Source organism: Anas platyrhynchos, chromosome Z, assembly GCF_047663525.1.
Source record: "Anas platyrhynchos isolate ZD024472 breed Pekin duck chromosome Z, IASCAAS_PekinDuck_T2T, whole genome shotgun sequence".
Taxonomy (NCBI): Eukaryota; Metazoa; Chordata; class Aves; order Anseriformes; family Anatidae; genus Anas; species Anas platyrhynchos.
This window is the reverse complement of record NC_092621.1, coordinates 74,613,538-74,626,663: the sequence shown is the minus strand read 5'-3', so window position 1 is coordinate 74,626,663 and position 13,126 is coordinate 74,613,538. Positions and strand designations below refer to the sequence as shown.

The 13,126-nt window shown below is 41.4% G+C and overlaps 1 protein-coding gene across 3 annotated transcripts in view; it reads right to left on the bottom strand.

The window, feature by feature from the left end:
- Positions 1-13,126, bottom strand: part of LPAR1 (lysophosphatidic acid receptor 1) — a 68,042-nt gene that overhangs the window by 18,705 nt on the left and 36,211 nt on the right. The window lies entirely within an intron of this gene.

The window sequence follows — 13,126 nt, the reverse complement described above, 5'->3', positions numbered from 1 at the left end:
TGTGGCCCTGGGAGGGCAGGCTTCTTCAGCAGAAGTTACAGGAGGACCCTAGTGTGGGCGAGAACCCCCTCACTTTCACATCTCAGATGCCTACATCCTGGCACCAGAACAGAGGCAGAGAGAGCCAAAAGCCAGCTCTCTGCACTCCTCCTCCATTCACCTTGTTGTGCAACAAGCACCTACATTGACGATGAAAAAACTGTCACCTCTTCAAGAAACGATGAACGCGTTCCACTGCTGTGTACTACAAAAGATACTTCCAAAAGAATGTTTTGTTGAAATAAATGAATGGGGAAATCATAGAAGTTCCAGAAACTATGCCAAGCATTGTAAGAAACATCGATTTATTCTGTATTTCACAACACCGTCTATCAGCTTCTGTGACCAAGGTACAGACACTCTTCCACTCTCCCTGTTAAGTTTCATCCACTGTCACTGAACAGAGATATTTCCTTTTCTCTACCATGAACTATTTACTGGTCAGCTTCAGAGTAAGAATTTTAGCCATGATCAGTTCTTGGAAAATCAGTCTTTGGTTTCCTAAGTGGTGCTTGGTATGACTCAGCATGCTGGGAAAAACAGTAGACACGCTGCAGCTGCATGCTTCAGATTAACCTTATGGGTGGTCAGTATCTTAGACACAACACAACATAAACTAAAGTGCACTCAATTTACCTATCTTACAAATCTTTCCTTCGTCCTACTGTCAGTCTTACAGATTATTTTTTTTAGCCTTCAGGACTTGTGCACCACCCTGCCACATCCATCCTGCACACTAAACTGGGAAACCCTTCCAGTAACCTGCCAGCATCCACGTGACTCCCAGCAGCACAACCTACATTTCACCTGATTTCTGGCAAGCCAGGTGTAGACCTTCATTGAAGGTATCTTCTATGGCTCTGATGTGCACGTCCGTCTCAAGGCAAACCTCCTTCTGTTTTCAATACTCGTACCTGCAACTGGGTTAACCTAAAAGTTTCATGTGCGATAAGTGCAGCTAGCAAATGGAGATTGTGGCTTTATTATGGCACATGCGTTGGAGCCTACAGCAGAAGAGTTGCTGACCAAGCAAGCCCTTTGCTATTCTTAATTATATATAAAAACACTCACTATAAATAGGCTCAGATGACAAGTCACATGCTTCAAGTGAAGCTGTAGGTACAAAAATGGAGGCATAACTCTGAACCACCCCAAATGCAGACCACAACCGCCCTAACTTCTTTATGGGTGAAAAAAAAAAAAAAAAAAAAAAAAAAAGGAAAAGAGAAAGAGAAACTTATTCTCACATGGAGCCTGAGGCTGAAATACCTGAGGCTATCAGCAGGAACACTGCATGCTATGTTCACCTTGTACCTTAAGGTAGAAGAACAGCTTGTAGTCTCCTCAAATGCATTCCTCTGCTCCTCCAAGGAGCAGGAAGGGCAAAGTTTCCAAGTTGCAAACTGTTAATGTGTGTCTGGAAAGCTCAAAAGGCAGTCCAAATAAGAACTACAAGAAATACATAGCAGTTTCTTTTGTGTGCACCAGTATCTAAACAAAAGAGTTGCTGCAGAGAGCAAACTGGATACCATCAGTACAAAACAGACAGAGGAGAAATTTTTGATTCAGAAACAAAGAACCAATTGTCCTTCTGCATTGCTGTTACTATCAGAAACTGAAAATATGCTAGTGTTATATTCTTACATTCTTTTGCTTGGGCACACACATGACACAGGGGATCTCCTGTTTATTACTGAACTTGTCTGCGCAGGACAGTCTTTCTAATGGAACAGACCAAATTGCCCATGCCTGCACGAGTGCCTGGCACAGCTTTCTTCCATGCCACTCATTGCCTCCAGAGGAGGAACCTGGTCACCATGGTGTGCACAGCCGACACAACGTGGAACATCAAACACTTGCAGACATGCTTTGCAGGTCTGCCAGCTCAAGACAAACAGCTTTTACATTACAAATTTCCGCTCTGACCTGTGCAAACGGGTTAGAAACACCCACACAGTCGCTCTCACACTGCTTCCTACATGGTATGAGCAAAGGGGAGTTGCCTTGCCTTTCTATTTGCAGAAAAGACATGGCTTGACTCCTTCAGCCTGTGTCTCTCCCCATTCATGAGGCTTTCCAGAGCCTGGAGGTATGTAACCTCTTCGTGGCCCTTTTCCCAATTAACTGGGAGCAAGGGCTGTTTTCCACGTCACTTACAAGCTGACAGTTCCTTACTATGCATTGAAAGAAATACATTTCCCCATTAAAAGTTTGTAACCTGGAGGTAGACACCTCATTACTTAAACTTAACCAAATTAATGGCTCTGCTGGCAAATTTTTAAATGCAACCCACCTATATCAAACACAGACCTTGTGGCTGCTGATTAATAGGCACAACAAGATAGACTTTGTAATAATATTATTAGTCACTCTTCATTTCTCACACTGCCTGCCAGATGATGAGAGAAATCAAAAACCCGCCTGTTCCTCACCTGCTCACTTTAAATGAAATAAAACTTTTTTATTTTTTTATTTTTTGGTAATTATGTAGAAGCTTTTCTTCACAATTCACGGGAACTAACTGAAATACGTGTGCAACAGCATCTGACACTGAGTACCCAGCTGGGCATGCTGCCCTGTTTTGGGGCACCAGTGCAGCAACCATGCTATGTTTGGATGTGTGAGCAGAGTTTCCAGTATGTCCCTTCCTCTAACAGAAGCAGGATGCACTTATAGTAGAAAATATGTTATTACATATGCTTACTTTGATAATTAATAACCAACTTAAAAAAATAAATGTCACTCAAGCAATCCAGTTACACATCCAAAACCACTTAATACCTTTTTAAAAAAACTTCCTTCAGTTTTCCTTTTATGAACTACAATTTTCATTTTTATTTTAATGGAAGAGAGCAGCAGCTATTCCGTAAATATGCAATAGATTTACACAGCTTTTTTTTTTTTTTCTTTCTACACACACTGCTTCTGCTGGGAAAAATTCAACTTTACGTTACTCGCTGTAATTCTAGAAAAGTAAAAACTGGGCATTTAAAAGCAACTTCAGACAAAGCCAGAAGAGAATTATCAATGCCATATGTAGAAACAACTTCTTCCTGGGGTTATAGCAATATCAGAAAATGGGAAACAGCTCCCCAAACTGCTTTTAGGTGAACAAGGAAGGTACTGAGTCCAGGGTCAGAGGAAACAATTTCCATGAAAAGAAGATAAAGGCAGTAGCTTGGCAGCTTTTCCTGCTTTAACAGCTAAATCCTCTCCCTCTTTTTTAGGAGACAACTTCCTCTTTCACAAAGGAAAACGTTTCAAAAATCTTGACTGTCCCTGCACATCTACGGCTATATTTTCGACTTCATACTCAGATGCCAAGTCATTTGTCAGAGCAGAAAGCCCCAGATACTTCTTAGTCCAACACAATGAAAAACAATAGATGTGCTCCTTCTCGCCTCCCTCACAAATTTATTTGAAGCATGGTTTTGTTTGTCTGCTAGTTTTAAATAACCTCCCAGGCATTTAGCACCAACATCAGGACACTATTGCTTCAGCCCACTGCATCACAGGGCGCTGCGCTCTGAGCAGCAGCCCACAGCAGCAAGCTCTGTCACTGATGGTGGTTCCCTGAGCCCCAGTTCCTCATCAGCGAGCAGATTCACACAACAGACCATGCTGAGGGCAGAAAACAAACAAACAAACAAAAAAAATGTTTTAGACTTAGCAAATGATGTCATTGCTTCTGAAGCCCTGTGACCTTCCATACCAGCTCACAGTCCTGCTCTCCAGGTTTTCCTCTGAGCTCATACAGATCATGCTTTTTGACATTTCTCAGCAGGCCAAGGACTTCAAATAAACAAGAGAGTAAATTCTAGAGAAAGTTGAGTTCCCAAAGGGTTCACACTTTTGGACAGAGAAGCAATGGGGAGCAAGGAGGAAGAGGAGAGAGCAAAAAACCACCCAGAATCAGGCAGCCACTGAACTCGCCACGAGCCTGGCCATGGCCACCAGCCATGACGCAGCAATAAACTTTCAACTTTAAGGAACTGCATCAAGTGTGCAAGTGTGTGCAAAACCTTATTCATAGAATAAGAAGACCTTTGTCTGAAAGAAAAAATGTCCATGTGTGGTCAGTGACGGTGCCCACAGCTGTGTGAAATAGGAAGCTGTCTCGCTAATGACGCCAGAATGAGAAGTACTCAAATTACATTTTTCATTCACATATTCTGCTTCAAAATGCATGCACTGAAAAAAAAAAAAAAAAAAAAAAAAAAAAACACAACAAAAACAACCAACAGCCAGGCGTTCTCCTTTAACACATTTCTCATGTTGAGACTGCAAGCAGGGAGGCACAAAGGCTGCTGTTTGAGGGCTGCAGTCACCATCCCACCAATCCAAACGAGGGCAGATGATGCATCTCAGATGTCTCCATGAGCATTTCTTCTGGAATTAATTAGGTATTTTGACATCAAAAGCAATAATTTCATTAAAACTATAGAAGCAGGAATCATTTCAGACTTAAAATTTTATTTTTCTATATTCATGGACACCATCAGATAAACAGAGGACTCAGGCTCTCCTGCTGCTCAAGTGAGGTGAAACACACCACAAGTAGCACCCTTCTCCTCTCCCACAAAACAGCCTCTTGTTCAAAATGTTTTCCACTGTGGCAAACAAATGATCGTTCAGTGCTTCACTGAACACAGTTTTGCAATGTGACAAGTTAACAGCAGGCATTTTTGTTCACAGTTTCTCAAGATGAGGTCTATCTGTAAATCTGGCTTTGCTGTCTTGGCTTAGCCCTTCAGTGGTTTCCAGTGATACTCAAATGACATCTCAAAGATGAAAACACCCAAGCTCATGCTGGACATGTGTGTTACTCCAGATCTTCCCACACTACAAAATGCTGTAGTTTTACAGTTACCAAGGATGTATCAATTTTAACTGGAATTGCAATAAATTCAATTGGGAGAGTCAGAGAAGAAATTAAGCAAAACGTTTAGAAGCAAACTCCCTGTGCAACTATGTGCTTTCCAGAAGACAAAAATATTATCTTGCAAGCAGCCATTTTGCAAAAACATTATTGTAGCCCCCTCTAAAGGATAGAATCCCATCTTCTGTTCCAAAATATTCAGCTGAGAAAGCCTAAGATCAGCAGGTCTTCTTAGCTGTATGATGGGACTTCACATGCATGTCTTCTTACAGACACAGATTGCTCATTTTTTCTTGTTAACAATTTCTACCCTGTGCCTTCAGCTTTTTTCAAACTTTGCTGAGAGTTCTAGGTTAGAACGAACACGCCATAAATGAGCGTCCACCTCAGCTACTTCAGAGAAGCCCAGGCTGATGAGTACATTCATGGCTGTTGCATTGGTAGGTGGAATTAGGAGACTGAAATACAGCGCTAATTCATTTTGTTTTCATGTGCATTTTCACTAAGTGAATTTAACTGTAGAGACTGTGGTTTGTTATTTCACCTGAACCCAATCTAAAAGGTTGTTTTCTGTTGCTTGGGGGTAAGAGTGTGTTTTTCAAATGCTATTATTCATAAAGACAGATAAAAAACAATTCCCTTGGCCTTGGTGAGAATAAAACCTAGATTTGAAATCCATTTTTGTAAGTCTTTTGGAAGCAATAAACCACCTATGAAAGCAGTTACAATTATCTGTATATTTATTTATTTATTTTTAAATCAAAACCTGAACATGAGTGTAAATGTTGAACTACTCAGGCTTATCTTTCTCAGGCCATTCTTGGAGGAACCCAGAGAGTTTGCCCTTTAAATTTATTTCTTCCCTGAAAGGTAATAAATTATAGTGAATTCAGGGGAAAGACTTCTATTAAACAGGGCCTCATTTCCATCATATGTAAAGAAATGGATTTACTAGAGGGATTTTCCCCCTTCAAAAATAAAGTAAAATAAAACAACATTCCTGCCTTTGGAAATGATGGAAGTCCCTCAAAGCAGTTTCAAAAGTTCCCAAACAAAAATAAATAATGTTTATTCCTAACTGATAGGGAAAGGATGGGGTAAACTTCCAAAGGGTTTCCCAAGCGTGAAGTGATCAATTACACAGGGATACCTGGAATACTTTAGAGAAAAGACTGTTACCAAGGATGTATCAGCCTTAGCTGAGGATGCAATAAATTTATTTGGGAGTGTCAGTGAAGAAATTAGTCAAAACATTTAGAACCAAATCCCCAACACACCCGAACAGGCTCTGGGTTCACAGAAAGAGCTGTCTGGATCCAGAGCAACAGAAACTTCTGCTTCAGCAGCAAGAGCTCGCTCAGGCTTGTTTTGAAAAAGGAAGCTACTGATGAGGTTTATGACGTAAACTGGCCATACAGTTACTTTCACATGCCACATTTCCTTATTCTTTATTTCCTCGCAACGTCCACACCTGCCAGGTACCACCAAGACAGGATTTGGTTTGGGGCCACACTGTGAAATTTGGTAAGATCAGCTGGAATTTGTTTTCAGGAGTATAAACAATAGTAAAAATGACCAGTGAGTGAGATTTAGCGAGACCAGTAAGTGTCACAGAGCACACATGCTATTGCTTTTACTAGAAGAATATGAAAAGTAAGCAAAAAAAAAAGTAAACACATCCATCCAAGTCCAAAGTATCTTAAGACTCACTCCAATTACTTCATAATTACGTATGCACTGCAGCTTTCATCTTTAGGAAGTTTTCATACTTCCATTCCTTCAACTGAGAGCAGAAAACCATTTTTCTGATTTTTTAAAAATTACTTTTCATGAAAATAATTAATCCCTTTATAAAATAATGCCGTATCTAGCTAGTATAGTAAGAAAGTTATATCAAGAAAATAATAATTTGGACACTTGTATGAATATAAAAATTATTAGTCCACTCTTGTTATGGATGACAGAAATTGTGAAAATTCTATTTTTGCTGGCATTAAAATAGACTGATTTCACAGTTAAATAACAAATAAAAGCAATGATCTGAAGACTTCCATTTTCCTTCACCTACGTACAGGCTGAAGGTACACAGATTTATTTTTTTAAAGTCAGTATCAAAATGTTACTAAGGCAGAAAAAAAAAAAAAAAAAAAAGTAATACATGATAAGCATTAACAGCCCTGGAAACCATCCCCACCCCAAACTGTACGTGTTCGTGTTCTCTATTTCTCTATTTTCCTCTGAAGATTCCTTTGAGGAGCAATCACAACTGCTCATAAGGACTTCCACTAAGAAAAGAGAAAGCAACCCAAGTCATCAAAAATCTTACAAGATTAGGTATGTTGTATAAAAATCTTGCATTTTAATGAAGATTTCACTTCTTCATGCAAATATTTGATGATACAGCTTGAAATTATTGCAGTCATGCTGGAGCTCTGAAAGCACTCATTATAAACCTTCCCCTCCTCCACACTGCCCATACAATGGTAATAAGAATTAAATCTCATAAACTCCACGAGGAACGCTCCATTTAGACTATGGTCATCAGCCACAATTTCCCAGTTTACTTGACTGTGGGTTAAATTCACAGTTTATACTCTTTTAAAATATACTTATCAAAAATACTGGGTCTGCACATAACTGCACCCTGTGTGTTAGAACAGAAAGTCATTGATGCTCAGGCTCGTATTGCCAGCGCCAGTCCCAGAGTTTATTGCCCTGTTTTTCCATCCGGACTAAATCAATACACAAGCGACATTACTGTGATGCAGGGGTCAGGCCGGGTTGGTGACTCTGAATGAGCCCCCCCATGCTGGCCACAGGGTAACCCGGTATTTACGTCTTCACATCCCCCCACTTCCAGGGAAGATGTGAAATGTGCCACCCTCAGCCTAACGCCAGCCGGATCTCAGCTCTACGTGTGAAATGCAATCATGTTAAGGGAAAAACACCTGGAAGCTACTATTCTCCAAGCAGGGCCACCACTACTTGATGGACGGGTGTCTCCAAATGAAGATGACATGTTTATTTCCAGTCATCTCAGGGAAAGCACTGCTGAACACCTTGTCTCTCCTCATGCCTGCAGGACTCCACAGGGAGAAGGTGGTGAGGTGAAGCCGTCATCTTCAAGCCCCAGGGCTCAGAGTTAAGCCCCATCCTCTCTGAGAGATCCTCATATCAGCTGCACTGTGTTACTGGGGCTGATGTTTGCTTTGGACCACGAGAGTAACTTTCCATGGGCAGGGAAGGTCTGCTGAAGGTCAAGTGAATCCATGACCAAGCTCTGGCTAGACAGCATCATTTTGATACCAGCCCATGACCAGTTACTCAGTGACTGTCAAAATACAAATTTCATAAAGCTTAGGTTTAAAATCTTTAAGATTTAGCAGCCAGTGAAGACAGGCCATGCCTGTTATCCACGTGACACTGCAGAGGTATGGAAGTAAAGACATCCCTCCAGTGACACTCGGAGTGTTTTCGTTCAAGCTGCAGCACTAATTCCTGCTCTTTTCATTTTCTACTGAAAATTTAGTAGTCTTACTGCATAGTGGGAGGAAGTGGGAAAAGATGCAGCCCACACGTCAGAAGAGACAGCGTAGATATTGAAAACATTTTTTAAAAGTGTGCCCTCATAGAACTCCATGTTTTTGATCGTGGAATAAAACAGTGCATTTCAATCAATCACTCAGCAAGGTTAAAGCTATCAATAATAAATGCTGTGTGCTTTAGTCGCCTGTCTACACACAGCATGTTGAAACTTAGTGTGTTACCACAGTTATTTGCCTTTTTCCATGCCCATTTGGTACCTAGTTGTGAAAGAAAAGCTACAAAACTACAAAAATAAGTCTCTCATGCAATTCATAACTGTGGCAGAAAGCGAAGGCAGGATAAAAGCTGTTACTGAGCAGTTCCACCCTTCCAGATGTTAATACTGAATTTCCAGATGTTTTCCTTGCATCTATTGCTTCATTATAATATGGAAAGGAACTGTCTTCAAAAACAGAAAGACTCCTTTAAATCAAAACAGTTTAGACAAAAAGAACCTTCACTTTTTTTTTTTTTTTTTTTTTAATTTGTGCGTACATTATTTTTCAGAATCTTACAAACTAAACCTTATTCCTACAAACAAAGTGGATGGTCTTACAGGCTGGGAAGGCCTAAGTGACTTCTTAGCTCCCAGGAACATAAAGGGCAAGCAATGAGGAGTGCATTGTTTGCTCTCCCTCTGTCCTGGAGGGTAACTGTGGTGCTCAGCTCAACAGACAGCCTGGTCTGGGCCAAACTCACCCAAAACAGAAGGCTAATTGGCAGGACCTATTGTAGGAAGAGCTGTTGCTATTGTTATTTTAAATTTAGTTATAAAACCTCAGTATCATAATCTCAGATACAGCAGTGTTCCACCCTGTATCAGGAAGACCTGTTGACTAATTACCGTGAAAGGACTAACAAAACTACCCCACATTTTAATCATTCTGCTGGGGAACCACACACCAGGTTCATTTTTTTGCCTTTATTGTCTCTTGTATCATAATGGTGGCAAAAGAAGGTTTTCAGACAAAGAACTACATTCTAGACAGGGAATACTGTCCAAAAATGTGTACAGAGGTTTAGGGAAAAGTTATCCACATTATGAAAACAGGAGCTGATAAGCAAGGCAGTCTACAATGCATGTATATAAGAAGGCCTAAAAACACCTAGCCTTACAGGACTTGTTTCATTTCATGGAAACCTAAAGCAGAGCTAGTTTTTCAGGCCTGAGCTCTGAAATATATATACATACATATATATATATACATATATTTAAATTATTATTCCTTTTTTATTTTTCCCCTTTTGGTGTTTCCCTCATTTCTTAAAAGAGCAGTTAGACATTGTCACCCTTTTTTGGATCAAATCTGCAAATCAGGCCCCACCAAGTGCTTTCACATTCCAACTACGACTTCTACAAGGAACAGCAGTTTAGCTTTGTCCTTAAAAACAAGATACAAAAATGGGGAGGATAGAAGGGAAGAAAGATACCAGCTTTCAGCTGTTGCATCCGCTAGGTTTCTGCCTGTTCCTTTGACTGCTCATTTAAACCTAACACATGTTCGTGGTGAAATGCAAAGTGTCATTGGGTTGCAAGCCAAACCAGACCCGATTTTATGGCCGTGTGCGGTATACAGATCAGCCCTGCCTTAGCCCCAGTGCACGGGAAAAGGCATGCTCTGGAGAAGGAGCTTTATGTTCCCTGCTACATTTGAAAGATTTCAAAAGCTGCCTTGTTAGAAGAAGGAAAAAAAAAAAGGGGCTCAACTATGAAATCACTTCCTTCTGTTTAAAATATTTCACTCAAGGGAAAAAAAAAAAAAAAGCCCAAAACAAAAGGGCACAAAAAGAAAAAAAAAAAAATCTGTTCTTTGTCTCTGACATGCTCCCAGGACTCGGCACCCCGGCTCTGCAGGATGACGCCGGGTGCCAGACCCCGACCTCTCCCGCTGCACAATCGCCTGCTTGTGCAAGGCGGCTGGCGGCCGTCCTGCTCACCGGCAGCCCCAGAGCATCGCACTTGGTCCTGACCGAAATTGGGGTCCCAGCCAGGCCCGAGGACCGGGGTTGTCAGGCAGCTCCTATGCTGACTCCTTCCCACAAAAGGAAGCGTGATAGAGAGAGGGGAAGAGGTGACCTGCTCACACAGAAAAAGCCACACAGCATGAGATACACATTCAGCCATTCCAGGCAGTCCAGGAGAGCCACCTGTTCTGCCTTTCCCAAAGCAGAAACAGACAAACTCTTCCCCTTCAGCACTGTGAATCAGCTAGCTTTGGGAGGAGCCACTTGGGAGGTAGGATGCTGTGAAATTAAATCTGCTGCTTGAGAAAATTTTAAACCAGACTTGCAAGTGGACTTCAAGCAGTGCAAGAGCACCAAGACACCCAGAGGAGTGGGTCTCTCCAAGTTCTTTCCTCCAAACTCAAACATCCCCTGCCTAATCAGCGCTTCCAAATGATGCTCAACTTTCATTTCAGAACCAGAACAATCCTCCACTGGAAGTGATAACTCAGTGATATGGGGCAGCTCTCATCAGCTGGTGGCAACTAACAAGCTTTTCTCATGGTTCAGCTAGCAATCTGCTTAACACTCCAATGTACAAACAATTAACCTCCCCAAATTCTCTGTTTTTGCCCCCACACCTGATTCCTGGCTTCAGGCTGTTCTTCCTCATTTCTACACTGCTGCTTCCTGGCCTTCTTTACCTTCCAGCTGCATCTCACAGATGACAGTGAGGTGAAAGCACTGCTGCTACTTTACTCAGTAGCCCTACAACCGAACTCTTCCAGCCAAACTGCCTGGAAGTTGCTTTGTCTTCCTCAAAGAGATTCAACAAAGACCACGCTGTCTCACACTAAAAATGGTGGGTTTTGCAGACTAGAGGAGGTGCTAAGGCAAAGTGTGTGCACAACACTGAATGAATTTAGCTGTATCAGTGACAAGAAACAAGGTCCTGTTAGGATTTTGTGGAAAACTTAGTATGTGCTACCTGCAGTACCGACAAAATTTCCTCCAAATACTCTAAATGAAGAATCAGAGATACTACTGACCTACATCAGCAGTTAAACTGTAGTCACCTTCAGTTTGGCTAATGCTATTTAACCATTGGAGTTGTTCCACAGTTTTGAGAACAGTAAATACTGTGAAAAATAGAGGCTCTTATTAGAAAAAATGGGGGCTACTCTAGGTTCTTTGTACACCTCTTCCATTGTGGCACTGGGTGGCCAACACATCTTCAGTGTGATCTCTGCTCTTACCCATAGGAGAATGGAGGAGGGTACAGTCAGTAGCAACACTTCCAGCTATCCTCATGCATGCATGGTATTAACTACCACTTGCAATTTATTCAATGACTTATATATTCCTACAGTTCTGCGTTTTACTGTTATCAGTGCTTTCTATTCCCTATTCACTTTTTTTTTTTTTTTTTTTTTTTTAAGCCTGAACCAGTCCTTCTCCTTCAAAATACTTCACTGTTATATGAAAAGTAATTTACTCAGAAGAGGAAACAAAGATCTATTAAAAAAAAAAAAAAGTCTTCAAAGTCCAAGTTTTCTTTGTTTCCTTCACCTCATCTTGCCTTCTGCAAGGAGGGAGGTATGGAGAGACAGATTTCTGAAGCACCAGGCAGTCAGAAGAGGTTTAACCCAACACTACAGCCTCCCATGCAAAACTCTGAAAGATCCTCTTTCCCTGAAGAGAAAAGCAGGACACTTAGGAATACAGCTTTCCAATGGATGGACAGGGTAGTCCTACGCAGTTCATATTCTGGTTAAAAAGCAAACTGCTAGGTCAGAAAACAGCATGCACATTCTTAAACTAAAACACGAGTTGTCATAGTGACTCACAACAAAGCTCTATAACCATCTTCCTTGTCTGTACAGGCAGTAACTGCTAGAAAGCAAAGATCACAGTGTAAAACCACAGATATTAGAACTTCAGAGCAAGAACCTTGATTAAGTTTTGGTCTTTGCAGGCTGGGTACTGTGGCGTTTATGGATGACTAAGGCAACTTCCCCATGCAAAAGGGAGCTATCATCCCAAGAGACTCATGTACCATGCTGTACAGTCTCTTGAGTAGGTTCACAGCTGGGGTTGAGGAAGCAACCAGCACCCTCCTTGCCTGCCCGCAGCTCACCAACATCTCCTGCTACAAAGGGAAGAAGAAACTGCAAGGAAAATCACCAGAGCATGGTACCCAGTATAGTCAACATGTCCTTTCATATAAGAAAGCTGAGAGCCCAAGATCAAAATCAAATACACCCATCCACGGAAAGACAGAAAAACATCCAACCCCAAAGTGTGCCATAATATTCACCTGATGTTTCCTCATTTTCCAAGCCCTGAACCTCAAGGACCTCCCAAGTGTTGTGCTGAAACACACCAATACCTCACGTTGTATCTTCCTGCGTAAATGAACTGGCAGTTGCTTAGATACCCTTATAGCAGAGACCTGAGCATACTGTGCTCGTAGTCCTGCTTAACATGTAAAATCCTTTCACTGATAGTCTTTAGCTCCTCTTTGTTCTCCAGACACAAAGAACTGCCTGGATATGCACGCTGCTTTTTGAGTAGCAGAAGGAAACAACAGGTACTTCAGTGGATAGTGCAGCTTCTCCTGTAATATTTTTTAAGACTGCAGCCATTTGGCATATTCCAGAGCAAAAGGGTGAACACTGC